This window comes from Orbicella faveolata, unplaced genomic scaffold, assembly GCF_042242905.1.
Source record: "Orbicella faveolata isolate gen_17 unplaced genomic scaffold, um_ofav_v1 contig_34, whole genome shotgun sequence".
NCBI classification, from domain to species: domain Eukaryota; kingdom Metazoa; phylum Cnidaria; class Anthozoa; order Scleractinia; family Merulinidae; genus Orbicella; species Orbicella faveolata.
This window is the reverse complement of record NW_028301563.1, coordinates 26867675-26876275: the sequence shown is the minus strand read 5'-3', so window position 1 is coordinate 26876275 and position 8601 is coordinate 26867675. Positions and strand designations below refer to the sequence as shown.

At 38.8% G+C, this 8601-nt stretch overlaps 1 long non-coding RNA gene across 2 annotated transcripts; it reads right to left on the bottom strand.

Moving 5' to 3' along the window:
- Positions 1–1394: 1394 nt before the first annotated feature.
- Positions 1395–6581, bottom strand: LOC110055380 (uncharacterized). Of its 2 annotated transcripts, none has more exons than XR_016201575.1 (3): positions 6450–6581; positions 5812–5981; positions 1395–2334 (listed from the first exon to the last, which is right to left on the bottom strand). It is a non-coding gene; the product is annotated as an uncharacterized LOC110055380 (long non-coding RNA). The 2 variants fall into 2 exon arrangements; XR_016201574.1 differs by lacking the exon at positions 1395–2334 and adding an exon at positions 4956–5532 and having other exon boundaries at positions 6450–6550.
- Between the last annotated feature and the right edge of the window lie 2020 nt (positions 6582–8601).

Below are 8601 nucleotides of genomic sequence, written 5' to 3'. Positions count from 1 at the left end.
CACATTAGTTTTGTATGTGAGCAAATCTCTAAATCAGTTGGTATAATATACAGGTCTAGATTCAAAAGAAACCACCAGGCTTATAACGGAGGCCACCTCAGAAGTTAATACGGTAATCCCACATTAGTTTTGTACGTAAGTAAATTTCTAAATCAGCTGGATGAACAGGAAAATTGATCTAAACGATGAACAGGAAATTGAGTTCGTTGTAGTCATCTTCAGCGTTACTAAACTAGACAATCAAAAAGTATACCCCATTTGCCACAACTATACAGTGATCTGGTTTAAGTACATACAACTCTATTTCATCATGACAACATTATCAGTCACATCATTCATTCATTCTAAAAGTACTGGTCGACTGATATCGAAGCGAGCCCCCCAACCAAACACGTCCGTTTGCAGCTTAATCTAAACGCTAAAGGTGATGTCAGTGAACATGAGTTGAACTCTTCACCTGAATCGAGTGTTGTTCAGGTAAATATATCGAACAAACAGAAAACCAGACATTGTTTACGTACTAGATATGCTCAGGTGGCCAAGGCAGCCATACTGACGAGCGGAATCCAGCATTTATAGCTGTAATTATTGTCGCAATAGTAGACCGTGTGAGACACAGCTTTTGGAACATGGTAAATAATCGCAGCCTACTTAAATTGCGCGAATCCAATTTGTGGCTATAAAACCGACTGTTAAACCCTAAACAACTAGACAGTCATTCTAATAACTGCTTTATACTGAACGACATCACCAGCTCAAATGTAGCGAACCAATCATATACTCCAAACGATCGATAAATAAATATATCAATCATTCAAACAATTAATCTATTAATTTCAAAACGTGGGATGGTGTTGCTCTCCGTATCCGAGACAGATTGGCCATGTACAAAATGCTTGACAATGAACAAAAAAATACTAGGAACTTCTGTAAACGAGAGCGAAAAAGGGAGCAAACAAAATTGTAGGGTTTTCATTCTGACCGCAGTGTTATTATACCTACGTACATCTACAGAGGAAGAAAATAACGCTCATTCAAACATTATGAACAGACGTCGTTTTCAATGTTCATTATGAGCGCATGCGTCATCATGCACTCTGAGCAGAGGTTTCTAATGTTGATTAAAATTGCATGTGTCATGCATTCTGTGAAGAGCAGAAGTTTTCAACGTTGATTATGACTGCATGCGTCGTGCATTCTGAACAGAACTCTACGGTTTTTAATGCTGATTATGAATTGTCCGACGTTCATTTAATATTATTCACTGGAGTCAAACCCAGAGCAACATTTGATGTAAGCTGACTTTTCAAGCGAGCATTACGCTTGATCATGAAGTGCTGCTATGATGAAATTCGCATCTGTCCTCTCTACGCCGTTTTTAAAACGTTAACAAGTTGTCTGTGAGAGAAAGAAAATAAATTTTACTATTTTCAAATATCTCTTTCCGTTACAATTTCATACGTGAAATGATTCGAATATTACTGAATGCTACCGCAACGGAAATTAACATGTTTGCTACGGAAGACAAAAATCGTTTTAGAGAGTATTTACACTATATATACCTGATTGGAAAAACGTTGTCGGATGAAAAGTATAAACCATAAACGATACGACTTCATGGAATTATCGGAAGACTGAAGAAGCGTGTGCACAATCATGAATATTCAAGATTGTTTCCTCGTGGCATTTAAATGACACAGTCACAGATCACAATCCTTTAGAAAAACATGGAAACTGTTCATGTCTTCCTAAGGTTCCTAATGGTTGCTAAGTTAGAAAACAAAGGGAAATTTACATTAATTGCAGATGCGAGCAATCTGCAATTTCTTCAATATCATAAACAAGGTAACAATAAACCGTAAACCACTTTAAAGCATGTACACGGTGCGGATGCAAATTAGTATCATTTCGCAAGTTTCCCAGGTAAACGACTGTGTCGTATCGTTCATGGTTTATAATTTTTTCTTGACAACGTTTCCTCAGTTAGGTGTATTCAAAGAGAACGTGATCATTGCTTTGACGTCTTGACTGATTCAATAATCCCAATGTCCACGGGTTTAAAGTAACATGGAGTAAAATATGATATCTAGTCTATTGTTCCATATAATCTTATGCCGCTTTCAGTTCCTATCGCATACAAAAAAAGAACATCAAGTTGATAAATGAAGCACAAACGATCAAAATGTCTTGAAATCTTGATTTAGTTTTCCACCCAATGAGTCCTTTGCTGGACCTTAGTCCTTGGTAGGATGACGTTTCTCCAACATCGAGAAATGCGATCTTTTCTCCCTCGCATTGGGGCGCTCAGCTTTCTCTTCAACTCCTCTCTTTAATCTACAAAATTAAGATTATCATTTTTGAGTTTTTTTTTTTTGTAAAAAATACCTCTTAGTCGGCGCGTCGGGTATGTTATGGACGGGTCAATGGATGAGTGAGTCAGTGAGTCAGTGAGTGAGTGAGTGAGTGAGTGAGTGAGTGAGTGAGTGAGTGAGTGAGAGATGTATGTATGTCACACCAATCAGATTGGATCTACTATAAACAGCCAATCAAATTTCTTGTTGTAAAGGTAAATGGTATGCGAGAAGATCTGATCCCGATAGAGTTCAGAACGGCCGTATTTATTCCTCTATAAAAGAGGAGGAAGTATTCATATATTTGGTTTACTTCGACATTTTCTGTGGGTTAGGCTGAGGATTTCAGTTAAATGAACGAGATGAGCCTTGAGGTTTGAAACAGTTCGTGAGTTAGTAGTATGCAAATGCAACGAGATATTTTTATTTTTAGTTACAAAGGTAACTTGATACTTTTGTTTTTCACAAGGAGTAAATTCAATTAGAGGTCACGATTCGTCGCGTCTAGTTCTTACGACATGTTTTAGAGGGGACGAGACTTTAGATTTGAAACAGTTCTAACGTTTGCAATAGTAAGTGCGGGTAACGATTGTTTTGTTCTTGTTGCATGCAAATTTAACGAGATATTTTTTTTTAGTTACAAAGTGTAATTTGACACTCTTGTAATAATCAGATGGGAGTGTGGACGTATAAAGCCAGACACACATCATAAAACACATATTAGACACAGCAACCAGGATGACTATATGGGTTCCTAAGTTTAAAGCAAAATGGTTCTCTTCTTACAATTTTTGTTTCTGACTGCCATCTACCTTCACAATACAAGTGGAACGATATGCATAGGAGAGCTAATTACCTTATACTATGTTTAGGAAACAATTATGAAGTGCCTACAAACCTGATACCACGGGAAATCCTTCACCAAAGATGCAAAACGGTGGGCAACGTTGTGCTTCCACGTGGCAAGGTTCCATCAAACACAGGAGAAAAGCGAACAGAAGAAAGAACTTCAGCAAATGCATGTTGATAGCGATCGTAAAGGGCCTTGCTGGCTACAAGTTGATCTGAACAATGAATAGCAAGATGAGATCGTTGTAGCCATGCTCAACGGTATTAACTGAAGCTAGAGAATATTCTAATTTTTTTCCGATACAGCTATTTGATTTAAGAAGATGACCTTTCTATTTCGTACTGGCTAAGTTTGATTACAAATTACTGGCTAATGTATTCATTCACCCTAAAAGTATTGGTGGATTGCACATCGAAGCGAGCGCACCAAGCTTGTCCGTTCTCACGTGAATCAAAAAACTAAAGGAATGTTAGTGAATATGAAGTAAGCTTCCCTTAAATTGAATCGAACGTTGTTCAGGCAAATATGACTAAACAGAAAAGCGGGCAAGGTTTACATGCAAGCTATGCTTAGGTAAACATGTGGTTATACTAACGAGCGGAAACGGTTTATTGCAGGTGTAGACGATATAGGTTCACTTGAACGAAGCATTTATAATATCGCACAGAATTCCTTATACTTACAGTACAGTGAGCGAATCCAATTTACGGCTAAAAAACACAACTTCAATACTCTACACACAACTTAACCACAGAACAGACTAGCAACTACTTTATATTCAGCGGCCTCAAGTCATCCGTTAAAGCGAACCAATCTTAGAGTCCTCCGATGTAATTGCGTGATCGGCGTTCTGACCTCGACGCCGCAGTTACAAATATCTATCTGCTGGCCAATGTAAAACAGTCATTAACTTATCCTATCTATCCTAGCGCGACACAAGAAATAACACGTTTGGTATATCCACCATCGTTTGATTCTTCCTTTGAATCGCGTAAGTCATTGTCCATCTCTTAGAATTCGAGCAGGTGATCGTTGCGCACATGACTCATCTTAATGCATATCTCTGAAGCGTCGAAGACTCGCGCAACCCTAATCTTACCTTCAATTTTCAAGGTCGAGACCTCTAGTTTGGGATTAAAGCAAAATTATTATTATTGTTGTTGTTATTGTTGTTGTTTTTTGAAACCTTGATATGTTTTCCATTTCCATAGTACTGAGTCATAATCAAGCAATTCATAGCTCACGGTTGACGGGGTACGACCTTGCTGCTCACGTTAGCAGAATATAAATAGAGAGCTTAAGCAATGACAACGGCGACCACGCGGACAATACCTAGTGAAAAAATGAATTTTATGTCTCATTACTTTTACAAGACATGTACAACTCTCACTCGTTGCGTCGATTGAGCTTCGGTTGCTGGGAAACTAAATGACGTGACACACTCTGGCATATTTTGACCACACAGGTGGCCGTTTATTGTTGGTTACACATGTAACAAAAAACGAACAGTGTTAAAATCTGCACGACACTGCTCCCAGCAAAGGTGAGGGGATACCCAAAAATCTGCGACTAGTCTCGTAGAAGAGGGCAATCGGGTGGGTGCCAATCAGGGTCCCGGGCAAAAGAGGACAAAAACCTGTTCTGCATGAGGTTGAAAGGCGGTTTTCTGCTAATAGATGTCGAATCGCGATCACCTGTCCAAAGCCAGGACAGATTCATTATTAATAACTAGGTAAATAAGGAGCATAAAAGGATTTCATAGGTAAACAAATATCCTTTATTTTACCTTCGAGAAAGGAAGAAACGACCTTCGCTACAACCACGAACACCAAGTTAGCAGCATATCGCTAACCGCTAACTGTTAACGGCTTCCGGCTAAAAAAAAAAGACTTTCTATTATCCGTGATACTGAAGTCCAAGTGTAAACATATGTAACTGCAGGTAGCCTTAAATCGTTCGAGAAGGTATTCATACTATTTTAAGTTAGGGTTTATAACCAAAGAGTAAGTGATCATTGCCTCTATATACCTTTATTTATTAATATATTCCGTGGTTGATTGGTTCAAAATATAATACCCTCGATCGTTAAATGGTATCCAGTATATTATTCCATAATATTATACCTCCATTACTTTGATTCACATACAAGAAATAACACCAAGTTAACAAACGGAGCATAACCGATCAAAATATCTCGAAATCCTGATGTAGTTTTCCACCCTTGCTGCTATTCATCCCATGGAAGGTCGACGTTTCTCCAGCATTAAAAAATGCGATCTTCTCTCCCTGGTATTGAGGCGCTCGGCTTTCTCTTCAACTCCTCCCTTTAATCTACGAAATTAAGGTTATCATTTTAATCATCGGATTAGAGTGTGGACGAATAAAATCAGACACACATTATAAAACACTTAATAGACACAGCAATCTGGATGACTATATGGGTTCCTAAGTTTAAAGCAAAATGGTTCTCTTCTTACAATTGTTGTTCCTGACTGCCATCTACCTTCAGAATACAAGCGGAACGACATGCATAGGAGAGCTAATTACCTTATACTAATTTAAGAACCTTTTAAGCTATATTTGGGAAACAGTTATGAGATGCTTACAAACCTGATATCACGACCTAATCCTTCACGAAAAACGCATGACGGTGGGCAACCCCGTTGTGCTTCCACGAGGCAAGGTTCCATCAAACACAGGAGAAAAGCAAACAGAAGAAAGAACTTCAGCAAAATCATGTTGATAGCGATCGCAAAGGGCCTTCTTGACTAGAAGTTGATCTGAACAATGAATAGGAAAACGAGATCGTTGTAGCCAGGCTCAACGTTATTAAGCTAGAGAATATTCTATGTTTTTCTTAACAATACAGCGATTTGATTTAAGAAGATGACCATTCTATTTCATATTGACTACGTTTGATTACAAATTACTAGCTAATGTATTCATCCACCCTAAAAGTATTGGTGGATTGCACATCGAAGCGAGCGCACCGAACTTGTCCGTTCTCACGTGAATCAAAAAACTAAAGGAATGTTAGTGAATGTGAAGTGAACTCCCCCTTAAATTGAATCGAACGTTGTTCAGGCAAATATGACTAAACAGGAAAGCGAGCAATGTTTACATGCAAGCTATGCTTAGGTAACCGTGTGGTTATACTGACGGGCGGAAACGGTTTATTGCAGGTGTAGACGATATAGGTTCACTTGAATGAAGCATTTAAAATATCGCACAGAATTCCTTATACTTACAGTACAGTGAGCGAATCCAATTTACGGCTAAAAAACACAACTTGAATGCTCTACACACAACTTAACCACAGAACAGATTAGAAACTGCTTTATATTCAGCGGCCTCAAGTCATGCGTTAAAGCGAACCAATCATAGAGTCCTCCGATGTAATTGCGTAATGGGCGTTCTGATGTTGACGCTACAGTCACGAATATCTATGTGCTGGCCAATCTCAAACAATGATGAACTTATCCTATCTAAGCGCGACTCAAGAAATAACACGTCTCGCATATCTACCATCGTTTGATTCTTCCTTTGAATCGCGTAATTATTTAACAATTATTCGCCAAAGGCGAAGTGACCTGGTGAATATTCACCTCGACTTCGTCTCGGGAAACATTAGGACTTTCGGGAAAACAAAACTAACTGCTTCCCTCGGGACCATACATTAAGTGTATATTAATGTTCACTGAGCCTGAGGCGAATAACTGTTTCAGTATAATTCTCAGAGGTGAATATAAAGGACTACAAATTAATGGAATAAAACATAAAAACACAGACGTAACTGTTCGTGGCATACACGTATGCTGCCGTAGTTTTAATAATAAGCTTAGATGTACATCGATTGTCAATCAATTTACTCATGGAGTTCGGCAGTAAAACAAATGAGCGAAACACTATGCCGGCGAAGCGAAACGTATCGCAGAGCAGAGGGAGGAGAGCTAGAGCTAGCTAACAAATAAAATATGTATAAGAAAGAAACCTCGGTAGTTATAGGAGAAAAAAAAATACACAAAATAACAGTAAATCTTCTGTGGCGGCCGAGGCATTGGGTCGCTACGAAACACGGCTCCATTAAACACACAAGCAGCGATTACACAAAGAAGAACTTGAACCAACGCATCTCAAGCTGCAAGTCACCCCGCCAAACGTTTTCAGATGGTTACTAGTAAGCAAGTTTATCGATAGCCACGGAAGGGACCCATCTGGGCTTACTTAGGAAAAGCATTCGAAATATACTTAATGCGAGCGAATCTTCGAATTTCTGGCTATCAAAGCAGTTCGAATAATGCTAAAAGAAGAAAAAATTAAAAGAATGATCCAAAAGAGAATTAAAACATAACCGGAAGCAAATGGTTTGAAGGATATTTCCATCACCATGGATTTATTCTAATCAAGTTGTGTCGTCTTCTATTTAGCCAGCGGGTAACCTAGGGAGTGGTGAAGCTTTTGCAGCATCGAAACCAGCTTTCGGTTAATCTTCGTGATGTCCTAACCAGGCCGCTTTCTTTACAACTTCAAGCTCTCTTGCATCTTGGGAATAAATACAATCTTTTTCAGTGATATCAAGACAGGAAAACAGGCACTGCATGATCAGACGCTGAACTATGTTCATTGTTCAGAAAAAGACTTGTCATTGGGTGCTTCCCATTGAACCAAAAACTCCGAAGGGACAAATGGTACGGGAATTTCGCGGGAAAGGTTCCAGAAAATCCGAAAGTTCTTGAATTTCCCGCGAATCGAGTCATTTAACCAAAGATTCCAGAAAGTCCACGATGAATAGCAATGAAGCGGAAATTTCCATGCATTAATTTTTTCCCAAAGATTTTGAATATACCTCTTTTTCGGAAATTACGCAAATTCGCAATTTTCTATTCAACGCTAGTTGTTTTGCTCGCAATCACACTGAGCGAGTTGGACATCTCACGCATAGCTGACGGCCACGCATATTCGAAAATGGATAAATATTTTACTGTAGAATCTTGACACTTGCCTGTCGAGGAATACAGCTAAATACGTCAAGAAAGTGTGCAATTCCAATAAAAGAGTATGCCCTGTGTGGTGTACTTGTTTGTTTTGCATAGGTTGGCTAAGAAATTTACGTGGATTTATTTATGTTTTGGGACGTTTACACTGTCATTGTGGTTTGTATAAGGCACGTCCCAGCTGATTTGACTGAAAATCTCAGTGTTTTGTTTGCTTCTGCATGTATATTTTCGATTTAAATCTCCAAGTCATTGAATAATTCCAAGCGAACAAAAGGGCGGTGGAGTCAGCCATTTTCATTTTAAGAGAGAGAGAGAGAGAGATAGAGAGAGAGAGAGAGAGAGAGAGAGAGAGAGAGAGAGAGAGAGAGAGAGAGAGAGAGAGAGAGAGAGAGAGAGAGAGAGA